Raw genomic sequence first — 9,361 nt, 5'->3', positions numbered from 1 at the left:
GGTCTTGATCTCTTGACCTCATGATCCACCCGTCTCAGCCTCCCAAAGTGCTGGGATTACAGACATGAGCCAGAGCACGCGGCTGGCACTGATTATTATGTCCTAGTTCTTTCAGAAGCCAAAGGAGACTTAGCCTTTGCTTTGGGGAGAGCTGTTTCTTCATCAAGACTAAATAATTAAGATGAAGAACAAGTGAGTAACCATTGCAGTTAACTTTTTTTCAAGAAAATATTTCTATTGTAAAATTAAACCCAGATATAGAAAACCAAGCAAAACAAATGTTTAGCTTATTGAATTATATAGTGAATACCATTGTTAACTACCACCCACATCAAGAAATAGAATTGCTGGCTACTTGTGTAACCCCTTTACATGTCCCAGGCCAACACAATCCCTCCCTCCCTCTGAAAGTAACCATTATCTTGACTTTTATAGTAATCACTTTTTTTTTTTTTAAACTTTAACAGTCTTTTATTACCAAACCCCGTGCAACTGGTAACTCTAACCCAGCTAAGAGCAAAAATGGCATTGCTAACAAGATCAAGGATGGAGGGGCAGATCCAATAAAGATTGTCTCTTAAAACAAGGATTGGGAAAAATATATATATATCTGCATAAGTGTTTTTTAAAAACTAAAACTTTCCAATGTTGCAGAAAAAATATTCCAAAGTGATTTCAATTCATTAAAATAAGCATTTGGCAGCTTGTGCTGCCTTAGAAATCCAAACTCAGGATAACTCTAGGAGAAAATCATCCCCTCCCATTAAAAGAATTCCCATTTTTCCTCTTCCTTGTTTAAATTTAACTGCGTGTTCCACAAAACACCCAAAGAGTAACTACAAGAGCCAGCTCACTTCTCTCAGCCCCTGTCTATCTGTTCAGGCTCACCCCAAATATCCCTTAGAAACCTTCACCTCTACTACAATCAGGAAATTAAGCCCTAATTTCGGGGCTGGATTTCTAGAAACTTGTTTAACATCCTCATGCTTTCTTCACTCCTTGAAAGATCAAGGGAGCAGTGTACCTGGAGAGACTGGAATGGCTACCTGGGCTGGCCAAAGGGGGCCTTTCTTTTCTCTTTTTTTTTGAGACCAAGTCTTGTTCTGTCACCAGGCTGCAGTGCAATGGTGAGATCTCGGCTCACTGCAACCTCTGCCTCCCGGGTTCAAGTGATTCTCCTGCCTCAGCTTCCCGAGTAGCTGGGACTACAGGCGTACGCCACCACGCCCAGCTAATTTTTGTATTTTTAGTAGAGATGGGGTTTCACCATGTTGGCCAGGATGATCGCGATCACTTGACCCTGTGATCCGCCCACCTCGGCCTCCCAAAGTGTTGGGATTACAGGGGTGAGCCACCGCACCTGTCTGGAAAAGGAGGCCTTTCTAAGCAAACATGCCCCAATACCTTGTAACTGGAAGTCTAACCAGGCAAAACCAGGGAGCATCCGGCACCGAACTATGGCTGTACCTAAAGGTGCATATCTCCCCACTTTAGCCATACGGGTAAGGGAGGTAAAGAGAGGCAAGGGAGTATTTGACCCCATCTGTCTTCTGAGAAAATTGTGTATTTTAGGCCAAAGCTGTGTTGCAGAGAAAGTCATTTGGTCAAGTGATAGCCTTTGCTGTGTCTGCCTGGACAAAGTTGCCATTCCTGGGCAGCCTGTTTCATGGCTGCTTTACAGAAGCTTTTCATCCTCATGCAGAATACTTAAAATTAATAGGAAAAATTTCAATTAGACTTCATACCTGACAAATACTTTAACAGCAGTTTCTCAATAACCATTAATGGAGACAGACTACCTCTCAGTTGAGGATCACAGCTCTTTCCGGTCAGTAGGCTTCTTGCCTGACCTCTCTAGCAGCTCATTGGTCTTAGAAAAGTGTCTACATCCAAGGAAACCTCTACACGCTGACAACAGGGAGGAATGAGCCGTTTGCAGTACATGGCGCCGCTTCCTCTCCATGGCACTGTCCTCTTCTGAGCATAAGAACCCCAGAGCAAGAAGGCAAGGCCATTGGAGTTCTGGTTTAGCCAGGACACAGTTGCATTAGCAGAGATTGCTCCCAGCCTCTCTCCTTATGAGAATTGGCTTGATGGGCTTGGAACAGTGAGGACAGCATTGAGTAAAACATCTTGCTTGACCCACCCAGATAAATCTCCATGGCTGGGATGAACAAAGCCATCTGTGTCTTTAGACAGCTCTTTATAAATGTTTTCCAAACTGGGCAGAGGTAGAACAGGTCTTTGAACACAAAAGGAGATCCATGAGCTTGGTGGGGTCCATGATATGGATCCTGTCTTGGAATGACATCTTTCATATCTCTTATGTCACACATCTGGGTCCAGGTGAAGATTTGGTGTGGGAGAGGATAAACAGTGTAATGCTTGCTTTCTACTGCAGCAGATCACATGAGCTTTATAAAATATGGTTTCCCAAATTCTTTGCTGAGGTGCTTCTTCCAATCTCACCAAAGCCTACGTCCATGTTGTAGGTGTGAGTCTGAGCAGGGCTGTGGCCATGTTTCTCTGGGCACAGATTAACTACTCTGCTCAGTAGTGAGGAGGGCAGTGTCCCAGGCTCACCTTGCCCAGCCTGGTCCTTCTTGGCAGGGCTGGCTACCACATGCCCACTATCCTCAGCTATGGCAGCCACACCGGTCCCCAGGTCAGTGGGCTTGGGACTCTGGGCATGTCACTTCCTGGGAGGCTAGGGGAGAAGAAGAAGTAGAAAGTCTTCTGGCCGATCACACTGGAGCCCAGGAGGGGACCCATGAGGCTCATCCTGGCTGTGGCAGTCAGCAGTTGGCCTACTTTCTTGCATTTATTTATGATTTTGTTATTCAAGTATGCATCCCTAAACTGTATAGTTTAGTCTTGCCCATATATATATATTATTATATATATAATATATAATATATTTATATATATATTTTTAACTTAATGTGATTTTCAGGTCTCTCTTAATCTATGGTTTTCCACTCCACCTCGTTCTCTTTCCTATAATTTATCTGTTGACAAACCTGGGCTATTTGACTTGTCAGGTTTCCTGCAGTCTGGATATTTGACTGCTCATTAATGATTCAGTTCAACCGCTTTTGTATTTCTTGCGAATTGAGACCTGGATCGAGAGGTATGATCTGACACTGGTTGGATCCCTTAATGAGATTTTAGGTGGTGTTGGGTCTTGTGTCTTCATCAGAAGGTATATAATGTCTGTTTTTTGCTCTTTTCTGGTATTAGTTGAGGTAGATGCTCAGTATCTACATTCATTAATTCATTGGGAGTTGAAAAATAGTAAAATAGTAAAATTTTAATTCTATCGTTTGTTTTAATTTATTATCTGAGATACTTTTATAGAAATACTCCTCCTTTCATCTATTTTTCTTTCCCAGTACTACAGTTCATATAGAATAAGTAGAATAAATATTTATTTCCTTTTATTTACCTAGTTTTAAAATAACAAACTGGATTATTGTTTCTTTGGAAGATGACCAATTAAAAAACATATATATGCTATTATGAACTCTTGGTTTTATACATATTTGATGGGTTGCAATCTATTGCAAAGCTCAAGTCTTTGGCCAATGGAACCCTCTTCAAGGTACCTTCTGACTCTTTTGAGATGGAGTCATGTTTGACATGACCCACGTAGTTTTTGACAGTTTCATCATGGACACACTCCATAAGCTCATTATGGACACACTTTGCCTCAGACTTGAAATCAGTCATTTGTTCAAGAAATCCTGGTTTAGCTCAATGGGAAATGTCATGTGAAGACCAAATCTGATATAGAGAAACTCATTGCTATTGGATTGGCCTTCGTTTCTAAGTCTCTTTAATCAAAAGAGCTGGAGTTACACAAATGCTTCGTGAGGTTGTACTGATACTTCCAGTTAAGATTTGGATCTGCATGGTATTAACATCTTCTATATTACCTCAGTAGCTCCTCTAAATCTTTGAAGGCACAGTTCTTAAGGACAATAGGGGATGATAGACTATCCCATAATTAGCGTTTGCATTTTTTTCTACTTTACATATAAAATATTCTCAGAATATTAGTACTAGTACTCTAACAAGCATTTTTATTACTGAAAGCAGATAAAACTTTTTTCCATATGCTAATCATTTCCTCATTTTTATAAGTGTACTATAGTTTCATTTTGAATCATACAGGCAGTATATACTACAGTCTCTTCCTTTTAACTCCTAATTACATATATAGTTATATTTACCAGCAATACCAATCTGAGACTTGTTCTTTAGTAGATTCCTTAGGAGGGGCTCATGGGAACAATATTCTCTGAGTCTTTGCAGGTTAGTAGCTGTTTGTGACTTTCTGCATATAAAATCCTTAGTTCACATTTTCTCTCTTTGAATATCTTAAATATACTACTCTAATGTCTCCTGGCATAATGAATTGCTGTCAAAAAATTTGAGGATAATTAATTTTCCTTATTGAGTATATGCTCTGTTTGCCTAGATATCCAAATAACTTTTTCTTTTAAAAACAATAATTTTTCTAGACTATATCTTGGTTTTGGTCTTTCTGGGTCAATATTCCCAGGTACATGGCATGTTCTTTCAGTATACATTTTAAACCACTTCTTTTTGGTATCAGAAAAACTATTTTGAACTATAATTTGTAATATTGTCTGTTTCCCTGAGGATCTCCTCTTCTCTTGTTTTCTTCTTCAGGGTCTCCCACTAGTGGTATATTGGATCCTCTTTGACTATTTTCCAGTTAACTCTTTGATGTAAGTTCCAGTTGTTTCACTTTTTTGATAATTCATCAGAGATCTGAGCAAATGTATGCCTATTTTAAAACTGATTTATAATTTGGGATAATGATTGAGAGTGGTTTTTAAATATAATTTTCATTTTATTGGGGGCCACTAGAGAAGCAGAACTAAAATCCCCAGTGAACAGTATGCATTTATAGTATAACAGCAGGCCACTAGAAAAGACAGCTTGGTGCCCCTGAGATCATACAGTCTAAAAATCTAAGACTGGCACTGGAGGTAAAATCTCCTACTTTTGTGGGATTAGAAATCTTTTCTTTGCTCTTTCCAATTACTAAAACTTATTAGGGACAGAAAATCTAACCTCATCAAGCATCTCAATTGATGGAGATTTTATTTATTGGTTTTACCATAATACCTAAAGTAGTAAGGATAAGGATAGCTTTCTAGGCAGGGGAAATTATATGAGCAAGTGCCTGGAAGGCAGTCAGAGGAAAACATGCCTTGTGGCTTAATGGAATACTTTTTAATGGAGAGGAGATAAAATAATTATCTCCAAATATCCTATGTTCTTTGTGGTTCAAAGTAAAACCATTCGTAATAATAGTGTAAGTTGCTGAACTCAGTGACCTGCGCTCTTATTTCTGAAGTATATTAGTTTTTGGATGCTGCTATAATGAATTACCACAAATTTAGTGGCTTAAAACAATACAGATTTCTTCTCTTATAGTACAGGTCAGAAGTCCAAAATGGGTTTTCCTGGGCTAGCTAGAATCGAAGTGTTGGCAGGGTTCCTCTGAGATTCTGGGAATAGAACTTGTTTCCTTGCTCTTTTCAGTTTCTAGTGGCCATCTGTATCTCTTTGCTTATGGCCCCTTCTTCCATCTTCAGATTGTATCACTCCAATCTCCACCTCCATCACCACCTCACCTCCTTTCTGTAGTCAAAACTCCACCTGTATTTCGCTTATAAGGATACTTATGATTACATGTAAGGTCTATCTAGATAATCCAGGATAATCTTTCATCTCAATGTCTTAATTTTTTAAAATTTATTTTTTATTTTAGATTCAAGAATACATGTGCAGGTTTGTTACATAGGTATATTGTATGATGCTGAGATTTGACCTTCTAATGATCCTGTCACTCAAGTAGTGAACATAGTACCTGATAGGTAGGTTTTCAAACCTTTCCTCAGCTCCCTCCCTCCCCTCTTTTGGAGCCCTCACTGTCTACTGTTCCCATCTTTGTGTCCATATGTACCCAGTGTTTAGCTGTCATGTATTAGTGAGAACGGGCTGTATTTGATTTTCTGTTTTTGTGTTAATTCTCTCAGGATAGTGGCCTCTAGCAGCATCCATGTTGCTGCAAAAGACATAATTTCATTCTTTTTATGGCTGCATAGTATTCCATGGTGTACATGTACCACATTTTCTTTATCCAGTCCCCCACTGATGGGCAGCTGGGTTTATTCCATGTCTTTGCTATGGTGAATAGTGCTGTGATAAGCATATGCCATCTCAAAATCTTTAGTCACACCTGCAAAATCCTTTTTGCCATATAAAGCAAGATTCACAGGTTCTGGGGATTAGGACCTGGATATCTTTAGAGATCACTATTTAGGCCTACCAAAGCATAAGGTCTTCTTTTTTTTTAAATCTAAGAATCCCTTATGATGGAAGGGAGTAAATTCATTTTCAGGGAGGTAATAGGGCTAAGCTCAAAATAGTCCCTGGAAACCTATAATTTCTTTGAAGACTAATGTTTTATCTTAAAAATCTGTTTGAATTTTCTGATGTACATTTGTGCTTACTTTCTAATAAGAATAATCTCCCTGCCCCACTTTTAGGCACTGAAAGAAAAATTGGTCTGGGAAGGTGTATTATGATTTTGTGTCATGGCTATGATGACACTGAGGACACCTTAGAGGTAACTGTGTCTGATTTGGATGGCACAGCATCACATCATAGGAAAGAGTGCAAATTAAGAGGTGTCATTGGCCCTAACTCTGGCTGACTCAGGCCTAACTCAATAAGTTGGGGGTGAGGGAGAGCCCCATTGGATCTTTTTCACATTCTGGTTGCCTCTTGCTCAGAATTCTCCATTCATGCCTGAGTCCCATGAGTGGTGCAAGGGGTCTCAGTAGGGTGGGAGGTAAAGGCAACTAGTAGGACTTGCTCTTTAATTAGAAAGCGAGTCCCTAGAGATTTTGAATACCATTTCCTCCACAGTGTTAAGAGCTAATCCTCAGAACACTCATCTATGGATGGAGTCTCAGAATGGACCTTCCCTGGCTTTCCTGACCCAGGATTTGTGGATGAGCTCTCTTTCCCATGAGAAGGCTTGCTGGGCACAGAATCAGCATCCTGGGCTTGGTTTCTACTGAAGGAGTGAGGAGCCCTTATTTCTGCCCTGCGGCTCTTTGCATGATAGGTCATGCATTGTTATTGTGCACGCTTTCTCTGAATCCCCCCCTTCTCTCCCTCCCTGCAGCCCCTTCTGCTCTGTAACTGCTCAGGGTCCCAGAACAGTTGAAATCTGACCAGCCACAGTGCTATATTTAACTTCTCTGTGCATCACAGCTGAGGACTTGGCCCATACACACAGGTGCATCCACAGCCGCTATGTCTTCCTCTCTGAGGATGCAGGCAAAAAACCAATGCCCCTGTCTGGAATGGAGGGAGCGTGGGAGAGGAGAGGCCAAGTTGTTCCTCAACCTCGTGGTCTGCCCAGCCCTGCTCACTGCAGCGTGTAGTGAGACAATGTGGCAATTCATAAAATGTGACATTCGTGTGTGAGGCACACTGCTGTGAGTCTGTTTTATTCCATGATAAAGACTACATCTGTCAGACCCTATCTGGTCATGTTCAGGCCAGGAGGAGAATTGTATTGCCTAGATTTGCTCTCTCCTTCCTGTTACGAGGGGCAGCTTCTTCCTGTCTCCGACCAGAGCCAGCTGAGGGGCGCCCTGTCATGGGAGAAATCCATGGTGGACCTCTGCGTGTCAGAAAAAAAGATGAACCGACTTCAAATTATTTCTCTCCTTAAGGGTCTTGCTCTAGAATGGCAGAGAATTTCTGTGACAGATTAAAAAAAAGGACACGTTTGACATATGTACATATAGATAAATTATGACACAGACATTTATGTAATATACCTATATATTTGAAAAAATTTTAAAAACTGACTTTGGGTTTGAAAGTTTTCAGTAGGCATTTGTTTCAGTTAATCACGTTTCTATTGCAGCCTGGGGACTTTTTAAAACATTCGTAGAACCCCCTATCTTGTTCCCAAAGGCTTAAGCATTATTTGATAATTAGCCTTCACAATTATGTTATACGTTTTGGAGAGAAGTGTGGGCTGGGGAGGGTAGGAGGAGAAAACTTGTGTGTGTTACTTAATGTGGGAGGAATGAGGGGTATTATCTGGGGATTGGAGGAATGCTTAGGAGAGAAAGAAGTTCACTCTGTCAAAATCGTGTTGGTTGCCAGTTCTCTGTGAAGCCCTCATTTAGGATACAGGGGAGGGGGTTGGGGAACGTTGGAAACTTTCTCACCTTTCCTAATTAAAATGATGCCAGAAAACAGGATCCAAGTAGAGGCCAGCTATATGCCATTTAAAAAGATATGCTTTATTACACTTTCTCTCCTTTTCCCGGAACTCACTATGGGAACAAGAGAAAGGAAGAATCCTTGTTAAAATTTTGGAGATAGTATTTTGGTCTTTACCCAACTGTGACCTTGATAGCACAATGAAGTGATCTTTGCTAAGACGACAGTTTTCCTTTCCTTCTCTCTGCCTGTGTTCATACACTGCCTGCTTCTCAATGTCCACACACTCACATCAGCAAACTGCAGCATCTCGTGTTCTTGGTTCATGCTCTCTCTGACTTGCTGGAGAAAACAGTGATCTTTTCACCTTCAAATAGGTATATTTGCTCTATGTTTTTATTTTGTGAAAATTATTTCCTTTTCTTCCTCTTCTTTTTTTTTTTTTTTCGAGACGAGTCTTGCTCTGTCGCCCAGTCTGGAGTGCAGTGGTGCGATCTCGGCTCCCTGCAAGCTCCGCCCCCCAGGTTCACGCCATTCTCCTGCCTCAGCCTCCCAAGTAGCTGGGACTACAGGCACCCGCCACCATGCCCAGCTAATTTTTAGTATTTTTAGTAGAGACGGGGTTTCACCATGTTAGCCAGGATGGGCTCGATCTCCTGACCTCGTTATCTGCCCGCCTCGGCCTCCCAAAGTGCTGGGATTACAGGCATGAGCCACCGCGCCCGGCCTTCCTTTTCTTCTTTAAGGAGAAATGTTTGTTTTTGTTTATTTAATCAGATTCCAATAAAGTTGAGTATATGGCTTATTTAGAGAGAGAGAGAATGAGAGAGGGGGGTGTGTATTGTGTTTTGTTGTGTTTGGAGTGTGTGTGTGTGTGTGCGCGCGTGCGCGCACAGAGGATATCTGAAGGTTCCTACCACAAAAAATGATCCTCAGTCAAAATGTTAAAGTAGGTGATGGTGTGTGCCAGGGGCCATTTCTTCTGTACCACTTTTCTTTCAAATCCAAGATGTTAGAGGACCACAGTACTTCTCCAAGATACAATGGTATTTCAGGCAGTGCCAGACAGTGG

The 9,361-nt window shown here is 41.0% G+C and overlaps 1 pseudogene; it reads right to left on the bottom strand.

Annotated features, from left to right (window-relative positions):
• Positions 1–1,813: 1,813 nt before the first annotated feature.
• LOC111547117 lies at positions 1,814–2,781 on the bottom strand (annotated as a pseudogene).
• Between the last annotated feature and the right edge of the window lie 6,580 nt (positions 2,782–9,361).

The sequence above is a fragment of the Piliocolobus tephrosceles genome, chromosome 4 (genome assembly GCF_002776525.5).
Source record: "Piliocolobus tephrosceles isolate RC106 chromosome 4, ASM277652v3, whole genome shotgun sequence".
NCBI lineage: Eukaryota > Metazoa > Chordata > Mammalia > Primates > Cercopithecidae > Piliocolobus > Piliocolobus tephrosceles.
Note: the sequence above shows the minus strand (reverse complement) of the source record. Positions and strands in the feature narration are given on the sequence as shown.